Source organism: Desmodus rotundus, chromosome 6 (genome assembly GCF_022682495.2).
Source record: "Desmodus rotundus isolate HL8 chromosome 6, HLdesRot8A.1, whole genome shotgun sequence".
Taxonomy (NCBI): Eukaryota; Metazoa; Chordata; class Mammalia; order Chiroptera; family Phyllostomidae; genus Desmodus; species Desmodus rotundus.
Window position 1 is genome coordinate 5,986,942 of NC_071392.1, and position 22,649 is coordinate 6,009,590.

The following is a 22,649-nucleotide window of genomic DNA, read 5'->3' on the forward strand; positions in this document are numbered from 1 at the left end:
CAAACTTGTAGCCTTTCGGTGTAGGGGACCGTGCTCCAACCCAGTGAGCCACACTAGCCAGGGCATGAAACTTCCATTTTCCTTCAGTCTCTGGGCCTCCTTGCCCATGGGTCTCAGGAAAAAAAACAAAACAAAACAACAGGTTGCAGCAGCACTGTGCCCCTTGGGGTGCCCAGCAAGGCTGTGCCCGTCAGTCCGATTCCTGTTTGGTGGGAAAAGCTCTGCCCTCTGCAGCTCTGCTCTCTGCAGCTCTGCCCATGGTGAGGGTGTGGGCTTGATGAGAAACTAATCTCTTTCCACGCAAGTGGCACGCTCTGACAGCTGGGTAAGGACATGCTCCGTGTGATGAGCTTCGGGTCCCTGCTCAGGCGAAAGGCAGACTTTTTACTCTCAGTGACAGCTGCAAAGCACAGATTTGTGGAGGGGGGCACTGGCCCTGAATTCCAATGATCACTGGTGTTTCACAAGGGCCCCCATTTCCATGTCCATGGTGCATTTTTACAGATAGCCTTCGTACCTACCACCCGTCCCCGTGGCCCTTACCTCTGACCCAGTGATTTGCAGGCCGAGAGCACAGGTGATACACACTCAAGGCTTTGCCATCAGGGCGATGGCACTCTGGGAATGTGCTGGGAATTTTAAGAGCTGAGAAAGGGGGATGGGAGGGAGACCTGGCTGCAAGGCTTTTGGAAGCTGGGTAACATCGTGGGGCAGTGGAAAACATGGGTTTTGTTTCCGTTCACCAGGGTTCATGTTTGTGCCAGAGAGCACCTTTGCCTGATAAGGGCAGCACGCGCAGCAGTGTTGGTGAAGGGTCGTGGGGGCGCGGCGGCTCAGCGCTCTATGCAGAGGCAGGGTGGAGGTGGAAACCTTCCGCTCAATGGTGCCTCCCGACAGAGTGTTTCCTCTGGTCGGAGGATGGTGGGTTCCCTGCTGTAGGAGCAGGACATCGGCGGTCTGCACGCTAGTCCATCTCCTGAGCCCGAGAGTGCTCATTCTTGCCCGTTACAGCCCCACGGAGCATCAGGGTGGAAGATGTATCCTCCACCTTGACAATCCGAGACTCTCGGAGACTCTTGGGTGGCTGAGATGTTTTAGCAGTGGATCGAACTGGACAGACTTCAGTAAAAACTTCATTGCTTCTGTTGGAAGAATTACACGTGTCTGTCTGCCCACACACGTCAGCACAACGGAGGAAAAACTCTGGACATTTTAAAATAGGCTTTAAAAAACATTACCAAGACCAGTTAGTGCCTTAAAAAGAAATTCTCCTTCTGAACTTTGAAACTTTTTCTCCACCCATGAAGGAAAGGTCTTATGTGGCTGTTTTGCTTCATGTGGGCTGGTTTTATTTTGGACTTTTTGTAACCCAGAGTAAAGGCTGAAATTCGGCTCTGCGGAGAAGTAAAAACAAAAGCGATGGTGAGGTTTAGCTTGTGCTAAATTAAAATGACAAGGACAGATCACAGGGCAAGGCCATGCCCACACATTAGCACTCTGTAATTTGCTGCTGTAGAAAGTACTGCTTTGGTGTGGCATTGTAATTTCGTTCTTGAATTAAAAGTTTCAGAAGGAAAGTTCAGTTTGCTCAAAGGAGAAACACTGGAAAAACGTAAGCCTTTCACCGGCAAAATGGCCCATGATTCCCTGTGCTCGGGGAATGGGTTGAGCAGAGCCTGCTTCAATAACATGTCAGTTACATGGTTTTATTTTTAGAAGCCACACTCCTTGGGTGTTGGATTATTTTGTGTGCTACTTAAGTTGTCCCTTTACAAGTTTTTGTTGCAATTTGGAATGTGCTTTCTGTTGAGCAGGTGGTGGCTGTATTTGGTGTGGTCTCTTCTGAAAATAATACACCATCTCACGTAGGGATTGTGGATTTCTGATGGGGGAGGGGCGTGGAAAAGGCCGGGGTTACTTTCTCCGACTTCTGTTTCGTGTTAGGCAGTAGCTCGGTGTGGGTGGGGAGTCCAGGTGACATTAGGTTCCCCAGCCACAGTGTGTCCCACCCCAAATTCTAACAGTCCTTTCCCCCGAACTCAACCTCCTTTTGGACTGACCTGTCATTCTTTGAAATCTGGTAGCATATGAATTATACAGATGCTCCCAGACTTATGACGGGGTGAAGTTCCAATGAATCCATTGCAAATTGATAATAGCCTAAGTTGAAAATACGTTTAACATGCCTAAGCTGCCGAACATCACAGTTTGGGTGAGCCTACCTTAAAAGTGCTCAGAAGACTTACACCGACCTCCAGCCGGGCCACTCTACTGAGTGTCGTCTCAGGAGTCACTGCCTTCCTCTTCCCCTACCCAGAAGCAGGAGACACCGATGGGCACCATGGGAGGTGAAAACAGAGACACAATATCCACAAAACGCCGACCACACAGCGCGCTGCAGGGCATCGGCGGCTGCCCTCATGATTGCAGGGCTGACGGGTGCCATGCCTGCCCATCAGCCCCATGCTGCCCAGCATCACTAGAGACGATTGTCCCATCTCCGGCCAGCCCAGGAAGAAGACCAAAATTCAAATTCAAAGGACAGTTTCTAATCCATGTGTGTTGCTTTTACTCCATTGTAAAGTCAAAAAGTCCTAAGTGGAGCCGTTGTGAACCTGGGACCGTCTGCGGCGACATGGACTGTGGGATGATGTCAGGGTCGTTTACGGCAACAGTGTGCACAGTTGCGATTCGCGATTATTTATTGTTTGTGTTTAGTTTTTATGGGTGTTTTTGCTCGAGGAGAGAGCCACGACCTCTGTGTGAGACTGTCCGCCTCTGGGTGCTGCCACCTTCACCCTCGGATGTGGGTTTCATTCATCATAGTGTATCCCACACTTAGGCGTGGAGGGTGTTTCCTGAAGTGCCTTCCACAGGTGGGTAACTGACAGGGTGTGTGAAGGGCGCCAGGGCCAGATAAATGTGAGAAACGCCAGGGCAAACAAAGGCAACAGATCGCTTACCCAGGCTCTGAATCTAAAATGTTCACTGTGAATCACCAGGACAGCGAGTGGGAGGGACATGTGGCATCCCACAGCAGGGCGGTTGGGGGCCGCTCCCTCCGAGTCTGGCTCTACCTGCCTGAATGCATAGAATTGTGTCCCCTGCAAAAAAGTTGTGTTGGAGACTCACCTACTGAATACTGGAGAAAGGGACCGTGTCTGGAAATCAAGTCCTTGCAGATATAATCAATGGAGACGAGGTCATCGTGGTGTCGGGTGGGCCCCTAATCCAGTAGTATAGGAGAAAGTGGAGAGTCGGGCACACACACACCCAGCACCCGTGCAGGTTGGCCAACGAACGACCACACAGTGGGACAAGGTCTGGACCCGATCATCCGCAAGCACCTGCAGGGGAGTGTGGGTCTGCTGTGGACACCTTGACCTCTGACTTCGAGCCCTCAGAACTGGGAGACAACAAAGTGCTTTTTCCACTTTGTCACACAGCTCCGTGTAGTTTCAAATACGCTCTCTGCAGGGTTCTTTGAACAGGGCTCGAGTTCAGGTGGATCTGTGAACCCGCGTTTGGATGTGTGTCTTTTGCGTGTGTGCAGCCCTGGCTAGCTGGCTTCCTTACAGAGTAGAGGGAAAGAAGGCGTTTGTTGCGGTCAGATCTCTTAGGGCAGCTCTTTGAATTGATCTAGAACTTAGTGTCTTTCTGGCAAATCAACAATGGAAAATTTCCAGTTTTTAGGCAATCGAATTATTTTGCTCACTTTTACTCATAAAGGTATCTTTTCTAATGACTTGCACTTTTTTTTTGCATTTGTATCATTAATCTCATTTGAGAATAAGTAATTAAATGTGTGTTAAGGGCTGAATGCTTATATCCTCCTGAGATTTATACATTGAAAACCTAATGCCCAGTTGATGGTGTTTAGAGGCGGGACCTTTGGGAGGTCAATAGGTCGTGGGGGTGGAGCTCTCAGGAATGGAACCAGTGCCTCTATAGGAAGAGGCCACAGAGCACCCAGATTTTTGTGTCTGCCAGGTGAGGGAGGACAGAAAGAGAGGCTGGGGATCTGCAACCCAGAGGAGGGTCCTCACCAGCGTGTGACCGTGCTGCCACCCTGAGCTCAGACTTCTGGCTTCTAGAACTGTAAGACATAAATTTCTGCTGTTAATGGCCCCTGGTCTAAGATACTTTGTTATTGCTGCAGGAACGGACTAGGAGAATGTGCACATCAGCGTATCTTCCGCGTGTGTTTTCAGTCCGTGTGACCAAGGTGGATATGGGCATTCAGTGGACTGAGTCAGCACCATGTGCACATGTACCCCGCGCAAAGTGTGGAAGCGAACAAGACCTGTATAGTTCAAATCGTGTCTAACACTAACATTCTTTCCCATGATGCCTGGGATCATCTTCGATTGGACACTTTCTGTGACACTTATTATAAAATGGAAAAGGAAAGTGCTGAAAACATCATACTCAGAAGTAGAAAGAACAATTAAGTAGGTGGAAAATAATGATGACCCCTCAAATAACATCTCTGAAAATGTCACACAAACTGCAGGCAGTAGAAACGATATAAGCGGACTGATGTGTGAAATTTTTTTGAAGGTCTCGTGTCAGATGACCTGTCACAGAAATGGCGAGCAAAAATTCACGAACTCACCAGGCAGGCACAAAGGTAACCAAGTGTTCAAAGTTGACACCCCTTCAACAGGACAAACCAACTATATGTGTCTCCTAATGTGAGGTGCAGCATTATTCTTGTCGTATTTCTGCCAAAAATCTATAGCCAGCTCTCACTGTGAGGTTAGACAAACCCAAACAGAGGGACATTCTACAAAATAATTTTTACCCTTTAAAAATGTCAGGGTCACGAAAGGCAAAGAAAGGCAGAAGGACTGTGTCAGAGAGGAGACCAAAAAGACAGACAACTCAACACCATAAGGGCTTCTGGGTTGGCTCCTGGCCTAGGAAAACAAATTTTTTGTTCTTTTGCAATAAAGGGCATTATTGGGACAACCAGTGAAATTTGAATAGGGCCTGTACATTGTACAGTATTGTCAATTTTACTTTTCTGATTTTGATAATTGTGCTGTGGTTATGGAAGTGTATGTTCTTGATCTTTACAAATTCACGCTGGAGCCCTGGCCGGGTGGCTCAGTTGGTTGGAGTGTCATCCTATACACCAAGGGGTTGCAGGTTCGATTCCCGGTCAGGACACAGGCCTAGGTTGTGGGTTTGATCCCCAGTCAGGGTGTGTACAAGATACAACTGATCGATGTTTCTCTCTTATAGCAGCATCTCTCTGTTTCTCTCCTTTCCTCTGTCTCTAAAATCAATGAACATATCCTCGGGTGAGAAATTTGTAAAAAATTTTAAAAAATACATTGAAGTATTTAGGGTAGGGGGCATCATGTCTGCGACTTACTTATACACAGTTATAAGGGAGGAAAAACTCTTCATTGTCCTCTACTCCAGGCTCTCCAGCTGTGGCCTGCTTTTCAGATTAGATTAATAAAAGGCAAAATAATGAGAGAAAGATGAACAAGTTTATCAACACATGCCGCCTGCATGCCATGGGAGAAGTCAATGGTGAGTAACTCAAAGCAGTGCTTAGAACTTGGACTTGCATGGCGTTTTAACAAGAGGGTAATAAATTTTAGAAAAGGGACAAGATAAAGGTCTTCAGGCTTCAAAACCTAAAAGGCAACAAACTGGAGGGAGATAAGATTACACGGGGGGGGGGGGGGGGGGGGGGGGAAGTAGTGGATGGTTAGGGTTAATCTGGTGAGGTTTGCTTGTAGAGGTCATCCTGGTGCTGTGACTGACTGGAACGCTTGGCCTCTCCGACTCCATCTTGTTCCAGCCTGCGGTGTCCCGTGGCCCCCAGGCCGCCGGCTCCTGCTCTGTCTTCCATGTAAACATGCTAGTCGGTAGAGGAATTCTGCTTGGGGCTTGAGTTAACATTTTCCTTTCCCCTGGCATTAAAGAAGCCCGAACTCTGTGATTTCTTAAGTTGGATTTAAGGAATGAGTAGGACTCTCCTTGGTTGGCACCTTCTCCTTCAGTAAAACTTTCCTTACTCCAAACTCTGATGTTTTGAGTTTGGGCCTTTTGAAACATCGGGCACACAGACTGTGGACCAGTAACAGTATAGTCTTGTCTCAGGTGATAGGGATGTTATTCCCTTCTTGGTATGGGAAGTGGGTGGACATTTTTAAGGGGAATGTATGTTCTGTTTTGGGGCAGATTGGCAGAGGGGAGAAAGTTCCTTCTCTGCCTTTATGAAAATTGCTTCAGTTCACAATAATTCTTATGCCAGAGTGGCGTCTTTTGGGGTGACAAGCTCTGAACTCCTTCACAGCTCAGAAGAAAATAGTAATATGAGAAAAAGAGATAAAGCTGCTGTGCTAAAATATTAGTGTTCTAATGTTTTAGGGAATTCTGGGTGAAGGGCATATGTCATTCTCATCTTGGAACTTTTATGTAAGTCTGAAATTATTTCGCATTATGAACTCTAAATCGAGTTTAGGAGAAAATGCTTCCTTTTTTCCAACATTTTAGAACCCCCTTTAAGCTATTGGTTTCTAAAGGAGTAGGAAGAAGACTTTTCTTTTTTCTAAATGTAAGGCAAGTGTTTCTGAGATTGCCGTAAACGTGTAACAAGTAGCTAAAAATATTCCAGACATTACTTGATACCCACAGTGCGGCGTGAGTCCTGACGTGGCGGAATAGCCAGTTGGAATGAAGTGGACCCTTAGGAAATGTTTTCCTACTGCTGACTCTTAAACAGTCTTTTCAATTCTTAAACAGAAAACCAATGTGTAACTTAAACCATTTTATTCATTCTGTGCGTAAACTTGCAGATTGGTCCCCACCCTTGTTATTGAATGTGTTTCAAAGGAGGAAATAAACGCTTACTAAAAAGTGAGAAATTCAGCATACAGGGGATTTCCTGAGTAATGACAGAGATCTAGCTCTGGAAGCTTGTGGAGGAATCTCTCCATCTCCTGGGAGAGGCAGGAATACTGGATTTCTCATGTTCTACATGTGAATTTATCTGGACATTAGTGTGTATAGGTTGAAGCTTTGACTCTTAAAAATATTTGTATTTCCATAAATTTACATTTGTTTGTCTTCGGGCCTACATTGCACTGTGAAATCACCCACTGCTACTCTAAGTCACGTGCCCCCCCACCCTGTGAATTGTGACTAGAGAAGGAGCCACTCGTTCCTGCAGTTTAACTCTCCATTGTGCAGATTTTATACAAACTGATGTTCACATCAGGAAGGAGAGTTCCGCCTCTCTCCCTTAGAGCTTCCTGTCGGATAAACTCACGGTCTAGGGGCTTGAACAATGACGACCAGTCTACCTAGAGTAACGGCACCCTGTTCTAGGAAGAGCAGGGTTTGGGGGCAATACTGATTTCATGAATGGTCATAGGCTGGCATGTTGGACATTCCCTGGGGTCTGTACTCACACTACGGCAGCCGTATAACCTTAGAGAAGCTACAGCTGACCCTCACTATTTGCAGATTCCGTATTTGTGAATTCGCCTCCATGCAGGTATTTATTTGTTACCAAATCAGCTTCTGTGGTGCTTTTGCAGTCATTCAGGCACGTGGCGAAAAGTTTCGGTTGCCCCGTGAGCATGTGCCCTGTGGAGCTCGAACAAGGTGGCCCCACTCTGCCTTCCTGTCTCAGCTCTCCTTCTACAAACAAGTGTCATGTTCCCGGCCTATTTGCTGCCAGGTTTTTCCCATTTCTATACTTTTCGTTTGTGATTCTCCTGTTTACAGTTAGCATCGAGCGCAGTGATAGAGTACTGTCCAGTGTCCTGAAGTGCAAGAAAGCTGTGCTGTGCCTTCTGGAGAAAATGTGCGTGTTAGACGAGCTTCACATAGGCGTGAGCTACCGAGCTGAACCAATAACATAGATTAAATAAGGTGTCTTTAAATAGAAATAGAAAGTGCATAAATAGAAATATGCATAAAGCAAGGTCATGTATTGACTGGTTGACAAAAATGTAGCCCATGGCTCGTGGGAACCTAACCCTGTATTTCCCCTAGGAGCCATGGTTCAGCTTTGGCTAATTCAGAGTTTATGGTGTCTTCATAGTGTATGGCTACTATGAATTAAGAGAATTGAGTCCTTATTTGATCTCTGAATTTCAGCTTCCTTAAGGTAGGGTCACGTTACTCATCATACAGCCCAGAATGAAAGTGAGGATTTATCAGTCATGATGTTCCTTCAACAGGTGTACACAAGGACTGTGTTGAGCAAACTGGGTCATAGGGTCATCCTGTTATAGGTGAATGGAGGTTAACATGCCCAATTTCAGTAGCACCCAGCAAATATTTATTGGCTACCTCCTATGGGGCCGGGTGCTGGGGTGTGCAGCTGGTATGCTTGATGAGCTAACCACCTCGTCCTCTGTCTCCGTGGAGTTCACCATCTATTGGAAGAAAGGACATGAATGTATAAGCACACGGATAACTATCATCTCACATAGTGACCAAGTGTACAAAGGAAAAGAATAGACTCTTACTGGAGAGAATAAGCATCTGATTTTGAAGCTGGCAGGTGGGGCAGGGAAGGTGTCTCTGAAAAGGTGCCATTAAAACCAAGATTAGGGAATGAGTTTCAGTTCAGAAGAGCTTCCTAGGTAGAGAGTGAGGGAGGATGGAGCTTGAGTCTTTCCAGCCAGACCCTAGTGGCTGAAAGTAACAAACAAGGAGAGGACAGTGAAGGATAAGGTCAAGGGAAGGATTTTAAGGAGCGGTGGGAATCCACTGAGGGATTCCAAGCAGGGAAGTGATAAGATTCTAAAAGTTCTCCATAGTGTATGGAATTGGGAGTGGAGGGAAGAACAGGAGCCCTGGCGGAAGTGATGGTGGCAGTGGAGGTGGAAGAAGATTATTTGGGAGAGAAATTGGGTTGGCCAAAAAGTCCGTTATGTTTTTTTCCATGAAGTAAAAGACACATTTTTCATTCTCCTCAATAACTGTATTGATTGGCATATTTTGAGTATGTCAGTGATCTCCTGCTATTGGCTTCTAGCGGGTAGAGGCCAGGGGTGCTGTTAGACATCTTCTAATGCTTAAGACAGCCCCATAGCAGAGAATTCTTTGTCCAAAATGTCAATAGTACCGAGAAACTTCACAAACCACTTTGGACACGTTCGATCAGTCACAGCACCTTCTCCACACACTGCACAAATCTTTTTTTTGCATTTCAGTTGTGTTTTTACCTTTCTGGAAACAATAAAGTGTAACACACCAAAAATGTTGTGAATCTTTTTCTATCTTCAATATTAAGATGGCTGCACAAAGTTCCCCAATTATGATAAGTATTTTTTAAATGCACGCTGATATGACAGCTGTCACAATACAATCTAACAAAATTGTTTTGAATGAAGTTAAGGAAAACTAAGCACTACTAGAGCCATTGTATGGAAAAAATGAACTTTTTGGCCAACCCAATACTTAGGAGGTCAGATCTGCTAGTCTTGGCCCAAAATATGAATGTACAGGCTGCGAAACGACAGCAATGATTCTCAGATTGCTTGAATAGAGGTTTCACTTTCTGAAAGAGGAACTGTTGAAGGAGAAACATTGTGGGGAGCAGAGTCAAGAATTCAACCAATGAGATACAAATGTATTTACATAGAAGACAAGACATAAATAGTCGTTTCTTTTCCCCTTTTTAACCTGCCGTAGCAATTTCAGATGATGTTTGTTCTTTTTCTCTGTCTTTCTCTCTGTAGGTTCATGTGAATCGGCATCCAAATTTGGTCAGTATTCTTTCCTTTTTCATGTCAATTTTCCGAACATTCTTTTGCACACATTAGTTGGAAGTCAGCAAACCCCTCGCGTCCTCAGTTCTGCCACTGTCTGCCAACTTGAGCAGTTTGCCCGACCCAGGTGTCAGATCTGCCTCAGGATGCCAGGGAGAGAGAACTGGCCGACCAGCCTGGTCCAGGCCCTTGTGCAGGCCCCTGAACACCCCAGCACTGGCCTTCCCGTACTGCGGTTCCTCACTGCACACACCCGAGCTCAGATGCCACTCCAGGCCAGTAGGCTCCCCAGACCAGTAGGACTGTGGTAGTATTCTCGAGATCCTGTGTTTGAACTTGGGTTATGCTTCTGACTACTTCTGTCTTTGGGACCTCTTAAGAGAAATAGTTTTCTTCTATCTAACGTTCAGAAACTCTGGGTCCTGCCATTTCACTGACAGCAGGCAGGGAGACAGGAGAAAAGAAAAGGTTTATTACGTGTGTATGTAGGGGTAGTGAGTAATGAGCAACTTGCTGAATAGACCAAAGTGAGGATTTGTATACCAACTTAACAGAAAGGGGTGTGGGTTTAGAGCTTTGGTGGGAAAGTCTGGAAAGTTCTCTTGGTCTTCTGGATGCTATTGGACAGCTGAATTCATCCTCTTGGTGCTAAGGGTCAATCTTCTGTACAGAATTTTCTGGAGCCTCTCTTCCATTTAGATAATTTTCTTTTTGTAGTTGCCAATTGTTCTAACGTTTTCAGTTTAATTTTGATACCACTTGGGTGGGCTGTTAATTAATCCTTTCAGAGTCTCGGTTTCCAACCAGATAATCCCAACCCATCAGAGTCAAATTAAATTGAAGGAAGCAATTCCCTTTTTTCCCCTGCAGCTCCTTTTTTCTTATGAAATATTTTTTCCCAGCCTTCTCCCCATTGACCTGCTCTGCCTACCGAGGACTATTGGGAAGGGTAACCCTTTTCAGGTCACAAGACTTCAGCGTCCCCCAACCAAGTGTAGCTCACCCCTCATTTGCATAACTACACGCAGCCACTGTTGATTCATCCCAGAACTAAGATCTGCTTCTAGTGATTTGCCTTTGTCTTCCCAAAGACAGACACATGGCCTGGCAGCTGCCCTTTCTTGAAACTCATAAGTAGATTTTTAATTATTGGATAATTAAGAGATGCTGTGAATTATAGGTTCACTGATTTCTTGCAACTTTTTGATCTTGGATAAATGAAAATGTTTCAGAAAGAGTGGGCATGAGGTCAGGGCTTCAATCAAAGGTATAACCCTAAATCTTGCTAACTGGTTTGGTTTAGCCCTTTCCTCTCCAGCTACACAAATTGGTGCTTTATGGAAAAATTTGATCTCTTGTTTACTGGTTCATAAAAACAGGAGTTGTCTCTTCCTTTCAGTTACCACGATTTTGTAACCTGTTAAGATGTGATCATAAGTAAGATTTTTAGTACTGCTTTGCTTCCAAGGAGAGGAAATATTACAGGAATCAGAAAGATAGGCACAGAGAACCAGAAAATACTACGTAGAAGTTCTAGATCTTTTAAAAACAACGAACTGTTGTTCATTTTATTTGCAAGTGGTCATGATCCTGGGTATGGTACGGATAGCAAGGTTTTGGCAAGGTTTCCAACCATGTATTAATAATTTCTGGATGACACGCAGAAATGGGAGCTGGGTGCTGATACAATTAGACACAAATGGTTGCATAACAGTAACGAAGCCTCGGCATCCTCCACCTCCTCCTTCCTTCCTGGGGCTGCTTGGGTGCCCACAGCCCTGGCCTCCAGCCAGGACTCACTGGCGTTCTGGTACATCATGGCCTGTGTGCGTTCTGGTTGGTCCTATGCACCCTGTACTGGTGTTAAGTATTTCACATGTCATTTCAGAGTATAATAGACTAGAGCTCTTTGGAAAAGCAGACTGAAGCTGGGCCAGGGCCAGATCAGGCCTTTGGACACTTCAGGGACGGGACCCTATATATAATTAAAATGTTTTAAAAAATCATAAAATAAGTGTCAGGAAATTCAACACAGGGCACATTTTCCCATGGTGATGACCTCAGTATGTTTTTAGAAATATTAAGTAATAAATTATGTTCTATTTTCTCACTGGTTAAACATTTCTGCTTAAATGTGCTTAAACCAGGAGCCTCTGTTGACCTCAGAGTGGGTCCCCTAGGGCAGTGGTGCGGAGAAAACTGGGAATCAGGGGTTGATTCTGTGTATATCTCCAGTGGCTATCGGCACGTGTGCTGGCTTACAGTGAATAAAAATTGTTTGCACAGCCATTAAGCATCTATGATTACATGTTGAGTTGTCTAAAAGAAAGGCACTGCTTCAATCAAAATAGCACTCTGAACAAGTAAGCATTGGACTTCTTGCAATGGAAGAGTGAAGCAGACTACTCGACCGAGGGACTTACCCCAGAAGTCTAAATGTGTTAAACTACCACGTGTGCATACTGGCTTGAGGGTGTACACCCGTGTGCCTGTCCCAGAACAAACATCCCCTTGTACCATCTGTACTGCTACATCTGCTTCTCCTGCTGGTAGGGGAAATGCGGACTTCCAAAGCTGGGTTTCAGGTGGTCTTTCCCGTGAATTTTTCTCTGTAGGTGCCACAGCACACAGTAGGTACTTCTCAGCACTGGGGTCTGGTCAGAAGGGTAGGAAGACCCTCCCTTGCCAAGCCTCAGGATACAGGGCTGGTTCTAACTTCATTTGCCATCATTTAGAGCCTGCCTGACTGAGGAGATGTCTCCTGATAATTGCTTCCTTCTGCTGTATGCCAGGTTGAAAAGAAGGATAATTATGAAAAAATTAAAAAGAGTGCTGTAGAGAAGCGCCCACTGCCAAATCCCTTAATGAGCGGGGGATTTATCAAGAAACACAGCTGAAAATACCCTTAAATATGTAAACTAGACAGAAGGGATTGGCGGAAAGGAGAGTCACAGTTACTTATTGAATTATTACCTTTTTATTTGTTTGAAATAGAGTCTCATATGTTTCAGTCAGCCCTGGGGAGGAGAGAAGAATGTATCAGCACAATTCAAAGTCATAAAAAGTGTCAGTTGTTAAGTTACTATGAGTTAAAAAAATTAGATGGTGTGAGTTCGGGTTGGATAAAAAGAGAAATCTGTGGAAAATTATACCTGGCTTTGTGACTTCAGGAAACAAAAATATTGATCATTTATTGAACTATTATTATGTGCCAGGGTCTCATGGGAGCATTTGACATCATTGCATCACCATAGCAACCCTTGGAGGTAGCAGTACTGTCCACACTTCAGAGATGAGGAAGCTGAGGTCTGGTCATCTTACTGGATTGGCCCAGACTCACTTGGCTACTTGTTGGTAGAGCCAGGATTCCAACCAGGGCCAGTCTGAGGTTGTGGTCTTAATCACATGAAGATATGCTTGTTGCCTCCGTCACTTAACTTTTTCTGCTTAGTTTTCTTAATTTGAAAATGTGGGAACAGGACTAGACTTTTTATAATTAATCAGAGTGTTGCAACTACAAGTTCATTGCTTTAAAAAAAAAAAAAAACTGAAACAGAGCAGAGAGCCAATGTTCATCCTGTACTTACTGCAAAAGGTCAAGAGAATGACTAAATGGTAACTTTTAGTAAGTATTTGTAGCAATTTAAGTCATTGCAGGATTTTCCTTTTGACAGTTATTTGTATTAGTTTGAGTAACAGGGACAGGGAAAAGGGGTATTTCTGAGCCTGCATCTCAGTTGCTTTCTCATTTCTGTCTGTCTGAACCCCCACCCAACCCCCACTCCCTGGAGTTGCTAAATAATCATCACATGACAAGCTGTCAATGCATCAAGGGAGTGATGAGTAAATGCAGGAGGTACATGAGGGGAGGGAGATCCAGGCAAGGAATGAGAAACACTCCACTGGTAAAAGAGACAGCACTTCCTCTGTGCTGTTCAAATGGGGGTTATTAAACTCTTCGTCGGAAGAGAATATGCTCCTTACTTCTTTAAAAAAAGAAAACATTCATCCTGTAGCAGACCATAGATTCCTCTGCATCATGCATCGTTTCTTAAGACATAGCTAATTTAAATATGTGTGACAAGGGTTTTCATTATTTTAGTGTAGGAACATCTCATTCCTTTGTTATCATGCAGAAAATATTGGTGTTTCACGTAAGTGAATTTTCCAGGTAAATAAATACCAGGCTCTCTCAGTTTTTATTTTAACAAATTATAAAGTTTACCATATAGGCAAAGGAGGATATGTAACATAGATGTGTTGTTTAATTAAAAATAATAAAATTTTTTTAAAAATAATAAAATTAATACCCACATACCCCCCACCCAACCTAAGAAATAGAACATGACCAGTGCTCTGGTGCCTCTTTCTGCCCTCACTCTTGGGGCTTCTGTCCTGAATATTTCATGAATCATTTCTTTGTGTTTTATATTTAGGAATAGATCCATATAGATACATATAAAATACTTTGGAACTTTGTAAAGATGGATGATCCTGTGTGAAATTTTATGTGACTTGATCAACAACATCATGTTCCTGAGATTCATCCACGGGGACGCATGTGGCCGGAGTTCATTTTTGTTCTTTATAGTGTGTGCCATTTCACTGCTCTGCCACAGTTTCTTTTCCCCGGGATGGACGTTTATTTGAGTTGTCCGCATTTTCTTGCTGTCAGGATGATGCTGTGGATGTGCTGGGGTGCCCCTCCTTCAGCAGATGAGTTTCTCCAGGATCGACACCCAGGAGGGGAGGGGGGTCCTGTTGTAGGGGGCACACACCCACAGCGTTACACCTACCACGCCAGAGTGGTCCCAACGTAGCTGTGCCCATTTAAATTCTTCCCAGGAGTACGTGAAAATTCGTGTGGCTCCACATACTTGTCAACAGTTGGGATTGTCAGAACATGTAGTTTTCTAGTCTCTTGGGTTTAAAGTGGTGTTATGTTGGTGTTTCTTTGTATTTTCCCAATTATAATGAGGTTGACCATCTTTTCTTTGGATTATTGATCTTCACGTTTTCTCTCTCATGAAATGCCTGGGTATGCCTTTTGAGTTGCTTATCCTTTTCATATTGATTCATTGGAGTTCTTTATATATTCTGTGTAATAAGCCTTTGTTCCTTATAAGTGTTACAATACTCTTCTCAACATGTGGCTCATTTTTATATTATTTTTCCTTATGATGAAAATAAAAATGGATAAATATTTCTTAATCATATTGTAGATGAATTGTCCAGTCTCCTTCTTTGTGTCTTTGTTATTTAAATTTTGCAAAGAAATACTTCTTACCCTCTTGTAATTAAGACGTTCTTGTATATATATATTTTTTCCTAAGATTTCTCTTCTTAATTAAAAAATTAAATCTCTAGAATTGTTCCATTTAATGCAGATTGTGATGTAGGGGTTGAATTTAATGTTTTGCTACATAGTCTCAGTGCCACTCATTAAGTAATTCATTTCCCCCACACTAGTCTGCAGCGTCAGATCTAGCATCCATAGAGCTTCCATCTGTGTGTAGTCCTTCTCCAGCTTCTCTGTTTGTTACACGTCCTAGTTGGTATTGTTACAGTACTGATTTCTCTTATTTATAAACTTTACTTGCCTCTCCATTTATTTTCGTGTTTCACATTTTTCAATAAATTTTATTTTATATGGAAGATCTTATACAATTTTGTTTGATATATTCCTAAGTATCTTATTTTTTGTTGTTTTTCTAAATTATGTATTTAAAAAATCACTCTAATGCTTTGTTGCTTGTTTACATAAATGCAAGTCACTCCTATTTTTTGATTTTGTATTCAGAAACTTGACAAACTGTCTTTTTTTTCCTTTATTTTTATTGTTGTTCAAGTACAGTTTTCTGCCTTTTCCCCCCACCCCTCCCCACCATTCCAGCCCTTCCCACCTCCTTCCCCTGATTCCACCCCCACTTTGTTTGTTATTGTCCATATGTCCTTTATAATTGTTCCTAAACAAACTGTCTTATTTAATACTAATAAAGTTTATGGTATACAATCATGTTACCTTAATAATGACTATGTCCTTCCCTCTTCCACTCAATCCTCATGATGTTTGCTTTTCATGTCTTATTGTGTAGGCTGTGACCTCAAGTACAATATTTAATAGCAGTTTTGCTACTTGACTTCCTTGCCTTGTTTTCAGTTTTAAAGGGAAAGTTTCATGGTTTAAATTGAAGATGATGCTTGGTATAGACTTTCTGTAGACATCCTTTAGGAATAGAGGTCTCTATTCCTTGTTTACCTGATTTGCTAAAAGGCTTTAAACTATTATGACCAACTTACATTTTGGTGATTCTGATGTACTGTTTCATCACGGTATGAAAGGAGTTAAATTTATTTTCAGTGATTAAGGGTGATATCTGCAGTGGAGGTTAGTGGAAAGGGGTAGGCCGGGGGGAGTAGCATATGCTTGGTACATGCTTATTTCTGCTCTGTGAAATAATTTAATATAAATGACCTAATTTGACCATTATTTCCAGCTTTAAAAAAATATTAGAGCATTCTGATTCCATGACTAGGACTGTAACTCGGATCTAACGCCCTCTAATTTTTCCTCCTACACTCTGGTGATACATAATTTGCACCATGCTCTAGTAACCGATTCTTTCTTCTTCGGTCTCCTCTAGTCTCTCTAAGTCACACTCTTACTGAGTTGAACCTGTAATCTGCTAGTTTTCACTGTACTTCTGAAGAAAGTCCTTAAAGTGTCTAAGAAATAAATGGCTTCCTCAAAATCTGATCAGTTTATTCATGTGTTCACTTAGTCATTGACCAAATCCTCCTTGAGACCATACTGTGTGGCTAGAGATACAGTGGTGAAGAAGATAGCATCTCTGCCCTTGTAGAGTTTTCACCCTAGAGTGGAATTACAATCATAAACAAATTAGTATGTAATATGGTGTAAGGCAGTGGCGAGGGATGAGTGCAGGAGGGCGGGTGAGTGGGAGAGGCTGACTGAGAGTGTTTGTGCCATTTTTACTGGCATTCAGTTACATGGAGAAGGCTTCTCTGGGGAGATTACGTTTGGGCTAAATTCTGAATACAGTGAGCAAGCCAGCTATGGGAAGTTGCGGGAAGAGTGGGTGGAAAGCGTGGTATGACTGAGAAGTCCCAGGTGGCCAGAAGACAGTGAGCAAGGAAAGGGTGCAGCAGGAGGTGGGGACAGAGAGAGAGAGGCAGCAGCCAAAAAATGTTGGGCTTGTAAGAACCCCTCATCAGACAGCTCCACTTTGATATTTGTATTAATATAGCAGAGCTACATAGGTGTGATACACTTTAGCAGCATCTGATATGTTTTTGTCTTTTAATCTCCCCATGATTTCTTCAGTCCATTATTTGGTTGCTGAGAATAAGAATGGAAACTTTTTGAGAGCGAGAACCTGGGCTCATTTTACTCTGTATCAGAATTTCCAAGCTCTCTGATTGATGGAAGGAAGGACCTAGTAATATTTGTGAAGTGAATGACAACCTGTTTCTCTTGGAGGAGTTTGGTGAGCCTTGTCACTGAATCAAATCACATCACATTGGGAGATACTGCTATTTTGTATATACTCCCAATGAATGAACCTTGTAAAAGGGCAGCTGTCATGTCTTCCCAGCCTCAAATTGCTTCATGGATGAGACTCATTAGTGTGAGGGAGGGAAAGTCTCAAAGTCTGATGCCCTCTCTTTAAATAGAAACATATAACTTAGACAAGCGTAAATGATTTTTACACAATTCCATGACTTTGCTGAGCACTAGGCTGTAGTAGATTGAATGAATCTGATTTTCCCCTGATCTGAACTTCTGTGCCCCAGTCCTCTATTTGTTTTGGGGTTTTTTTTCCAGCCCCCTATTTGTAAAATGAAATTACGTAACAGTGTCTGCTGGCCTCCTCACCGTGGGTTCTACATGTGACAAAATTAGATGGATGTTGGAAGCTTTTGTTTGTCTGTTTTAATATATGAAAAATGGTTAATGCTAAAGTCTGACAGAAAAGTTACTACCAATGAAGTTAGTGTTTGATGCATGCAACGTAATTTAACTTTGAAGAACTAACACATTGAACATCCCATTGAAACTGCCTAAAGGATATGACTATATGGTTGGCCCTTCATATCCGTAGGTTTCATGCTTGGGTGGAACTACATGTAGATCAAAAACATTTTAAAAATCCAAGAATGTTCTGAAAAGTGACACTTGAGCTTGTCAGGTGCCCGACATCATGCTGAATCCATGCAAATGAAGTGATGTGTAGTCACGCCTACTGTAGCCTCTGTGCAAATGCTCTGTATGCCCTTGTATGTAAGGGACTTGAGCATCGGTGGATTTTGGTGTCCACAGCGGTCCTGGAACCAATCCCCCTTGCATACTGAGGAACGACTGTCCTTTCTCCCTTTGTCTTGTAGAAGAATGGTACAGTTATGAAAATGAGGGGCAAAAGTAAAGATATTCTTCATGAATTTTCTTCTCATTCTTTAGCTTCTTTGAGTATGATGCACTTTTCTATGAAGAATTGGGAAATAAATTCCCGGGCCATTTTAATAACCTTGGGACCTCATTAGTGGAGAGAGCCCCGCAGGTGGTGGACAGAAATGAAATCTTCATTCGCTGGTCCATCTTTTGGATGTTTCCATAGCAATGTAGTGGCTGACATCCTCAGTATGTTACGCAATGTATTTACTATTTTACCTTTTGTCCTGGTGAGACTTGAAATTATTACACAAATTCGATACTACAACAGCACAAGAAGGGAGTGCTGCTTACAGTGACACTTCATCATGTCTCAATCTGCCTAGGGACACATAAGTGGTGAGTGAGTTGGACTAATTAAGTCATTGAGAGGTAAGAGTCTACTGTGGAGGGAAAGAGGAGTTTTCAGATGGTCTGCATGGATTTAACTCATTGATTCATTCTTCAGCTTCCCGCTTAACCTCAGAAGCCACGTTTTTTTTCTCATGTCTTCACACTGGGTGTGAACTTTGATGATGGCTGAGATCAATGTTTGGGTCATAAGACATAATGACTAAGACAAATAGTTGGTGTTTGAGAATTGTCACGTTGGCGGTTCGGCTTTTGTGACAGTCTTCTCTTCTTTTGCTAATGAGGAGAGCTTCTCCAGGGATCAGTGTGGAGCGGATCAGATCAGCTTTGCTTTAAATTCTGCAGCTGCTTTGGTGTTGGCCAGTGCCAACCACAGCAAGGCTGGGTACCGTCTCCTCCCGGTTGGGCTCTGCAGCTCCCCGTGGCACTCTGTTCTCTGACACTTGAACACGATCCCCTGCAGCAAGCTTGGGAATTAATTGGTGTTCACCCAGACAACTGCCTTTTATTTTCAGGTACCTATTTGAAAGACTCTTCACTCTGTGAAAGTTCACAGCCTTGGGTTACTGTAAGCATTTGGGATCACAGAATTTGAAGCACCAAGTGGGCATGGGGTCTGATATTAGAAGTTATTTCAGTAAAAGTGGATGTGTTTTTCAACCAACGGGAGTAGGCAGGAGAACTACTACTGCGTTCTCATTTCATGCAGGCTCGGATGTGAACCTCTGAGGCTGAAGAGCTTTGGATGAGATAAAGCTAAATCTTACCTGTATTTCTCATCTTTCAAGTTATGACAGTCGTTTACAACCGTCAGATATAAAGAGGTTTTGGACACCACCCAGAGATGCTTTTTTATTAACAAGTTCCAAGGACCAGAATGGAAGAGCTGATAAAAACGTTCTGAGGTTTGTCCAAAGATGCTTCTCACCCATCTTCAGCTGGATTCACCTTTGAGTTATTTTTCTGTAAATGGTGTTAGAAAAGGAAAAACCTGGAGCCGTCTTTCACCTGAAAAACAGGATGTGCCCACAAAGCACTCTATTTTGCTCTCCTTTCTCAAGATAAACTTGACAGATTTTAAGACGGTGGAATGAAGGAACGAAGAAATTTGGTTTGATGTGAATTTTTCTCATCTTAATTACAACATGTAAGAATCATGGAAAAAGAAATACCAGCACAGAAATAAAGACTAGCCTACAGGTCTAAAGCATGCCTTATAGAACTGCATTATATTTCCTATACACTAAAGTTTTTTTTAAAAAAGGGAAAAAAACATAAAGTCTTTTTCTTCAATTGGATCAACATTCAGGTAAAAGGGAAAAAGCTCAAGTGTGAGTAAAATGCATCAGGAGATCCCTAATTTAAGAGTGTTTTAGCATTCTGGGCTATTATCTGAAGGTTGAACACTTTTAGTCATTGATTCAGTGCTGTATGTGGTAGAATCAATGTTCGACACACAGCTAGAACATGGTCTCCTGAATGTCTCTGTAGTCTCATTTTATACTTAATAATGGCATAAAAACTGGAGAATTTGATTGGAAGGCAAAAATTCTAGGGGTTCCAGTATGGCTTCCTTCACACACAGTGGCCCAGAGATGGGGCGTATGGAGAGTTCTCTGGCCTTCTGTCTGGAGTGGACTTCTTGGCGTTAGAGGGACCCAGGGCCCAGGGCAGGGTGCTGCTTAGAACAGAACTGTCTGGGATTCTTGCGGGATTGGGCGTAAACACAGATACACGGACAGGCCAGGGTGGCAATGGTCGTTGGAGCCCTTCTGGCACCTCTGGCACGTCATTTTCCAGACATTTCTTCTCTGGCCTCTGGTTCCCTCCTCACCCTCTGCGTTTCTTCCCTGAATTCCCAAGCAGAGGGGATGGCTTGATTCTCTTCCCATTCCTACCAGCCATTAGGTCCTGTGGTCTCATGAATCCTGAGAATTTAATCGTACCAGCTCTTGAGATTTTTTCCAAGAGTCATTTTCCCCTCTCTGGGAAGAAGTAAAAGGGAAGAAGTGAAAAGAGCAGTGGATGTGTTTTAGAATGACCTCAAGTCCTGGGGACAGAAAGGACAAATGGGGAGGAGGGAGGCTCTGTCCTGTGGTGGGAGCTTGGTGTGCACGAGCATCTGAGACAGGAATGAACCTACAGAAACGAGGTTGAAGGAGGAAGAGGGAGAGGGACCAATGAGGTCCGGATGGGCAGGCACCAGCTGGATTACGCAGACCTTTGTGGGCCAGGTGGAAGCCTTGGGATTTAAGCCTGAGTATGGGGAGAGCCATCGAAGGGATTTTAGCTAAGGAACCATTTGAAAATTTTTGTGGTCTCCACTTTGGTGGCTGCATGGAGAAGAGATTAGAGCCCTGTTCCAAGAGGCCAGCTGAGAGATGTTGGGTTGGCCTAGGGGACAGCAGTGAAGATGGAGAAAACGGATTGGATTTGAGAGTTTAGTGGGAGTGGCATGGATTGGAGGGTAAGGGAGAAGGAGCATCAAGAGGGACCCAGGTCAGCAGGGGTGAGGCCATGCTGCGGAAAAAACTACCTCGGGTCAGTAATACAAAGTTTCCAGTCGTGCAAAGAGGGCTACAGGTTCAGGTGGCCCTCCAGGGCAGCTGTCCTCCAAACCCAGTGATCAGACTTCTCCCTGTTTCAACACAGCTTTCTCGAAACTGGCTGTGGCGGGAAGACAGGGAGGGAACACTGGGCTCAGCACTGTGTTCTGCCACTTGCACTCAGAGTCCTTGGCTAAAGTGAGTCACGTGTATGGGTGTGGCCTCTTCTTTCACGAGGCTGAAAGTGTGCCCTGGAGAAGAGAAGAAACAGGAAAGCTTGTAGAAAGGTCTGCCACAAACCCGCCTTTTAATATGGAGGACTGTGAGGGAGGAGCAGATTTGGAGGAGAAAGTTCCGTTTCAGGTACGCTGTTGGAGATGCGTGAGAGGACTGGGTGGCAGTATTGAGTAGACAGTTGAATATTTGAGGAAGGAAGGGAGGGAGGGAGGATGGGAGGGTTAGGTTTTGGATATACATTTAAAATATATCTGTGGCCAAGATTTTCAACTGGTGTGCCTATTTGAAACATGCACCACCTGACTATTTAGTCAGGGGTACTGACCTCTTTTCCCTTACATTGTCAAATTAAAAAACAAAATGACAACAGCCAACACAATAGCCATCTGGTGTAAATGAATCAAAATTATACCTATTTTTTTGGTCAGATCAGCAAAAAAAAAAAGATGTATATATGCCGCAGAATTTTAGTAATTAGTTTATGTTACTAATGTTTCCTCTCTACTAAGAGAGGAAACGGTTGAAAATCGCTGTGTGTGGTACTGTGTAAGACTGCCTAGAGGCAGTGTCTGGGGAAAGACTGGGATGAAGAAATGAGCCCTTTATTCATGGGTTAAGCTGAGCTATGGGTCCACTAGCGGTTGGTGTGAAATCCCACTATTTTATAACTGCAGCGTCAGGACAGGAGCCTGGTCTGAGTGGAAAGTTCAATGTCACACTCCCAGCACCTGGACGAATACCTGGCAGAAGGTAGTACCGTGATACCTAGCAAGAGGTAGTAATACATACATATATATGTATATAATTTATATATATATGTATATATATATATATATATATAAATTTTGGTGGGCTTTGTTGAGATACACCACAATTAATCACTTATTTTGGTTCAGTGAGAATTGACCAGTGTATGTAGTCATGTGACCACCCCCACAACCAGGGTTCAGACCATGTTCGTGACCCCACAACGTTCCCTGTGCCCTGTGTCAGACCCCCCGCCCCAGGCCCTGGCAAACGCCGATACGCTTTCCATCGACATAGTTTTGCCTTCTCTAGAATTCCATATAAATGGAGCCATGCAGTATGTGGCCTTTTATATCTGGCTTCTCTAATTTAGCATAGGGCTCAGCAAACTTTTCTGTAAAGATTCAGATCGTACACAGTGTAGGCCTGGAGGCTGCAAGGCCGTTGTTGGAAGTGCTCAGCTCTGCTGGTGGTGTAGCCTGAAAGCCGCTTTGACAATATATAACGGGATGGGTGTGGCTCTGTTCAAGAAAACTCTGTTTATAAAAA

At 43.6% G+C, this 22,649-nt stretch overlaps 1 protein-coding gene across 4 annotated transcripts in view; it reads left to right on the forward strand.

Moving 5' to 3' along the window:
* Window positions 1-22,649, forward strand: part of ELMO1 (engulfment and cell motility 1) — a 468,564-nt gene that overhangs the window by 51,124 nt on the left and 394,791 nt on the right. The window contains exon 1 of one of the 4 annotated variants that reach the window (XM_053925920.2): window positions 2,733-2,876. The exons of the other annotated variants lie outside the window; for them this stretch is intronic. The gene's annotated coding sequence lies outside the window, so the exon portion shown is untranslated. Of the gene's footprint in view, window positions 1-2,732; window positions 2,877-22,649 lie in introns of those variants that run through there. 4 annotated transcript variants of the gene reach the window in all.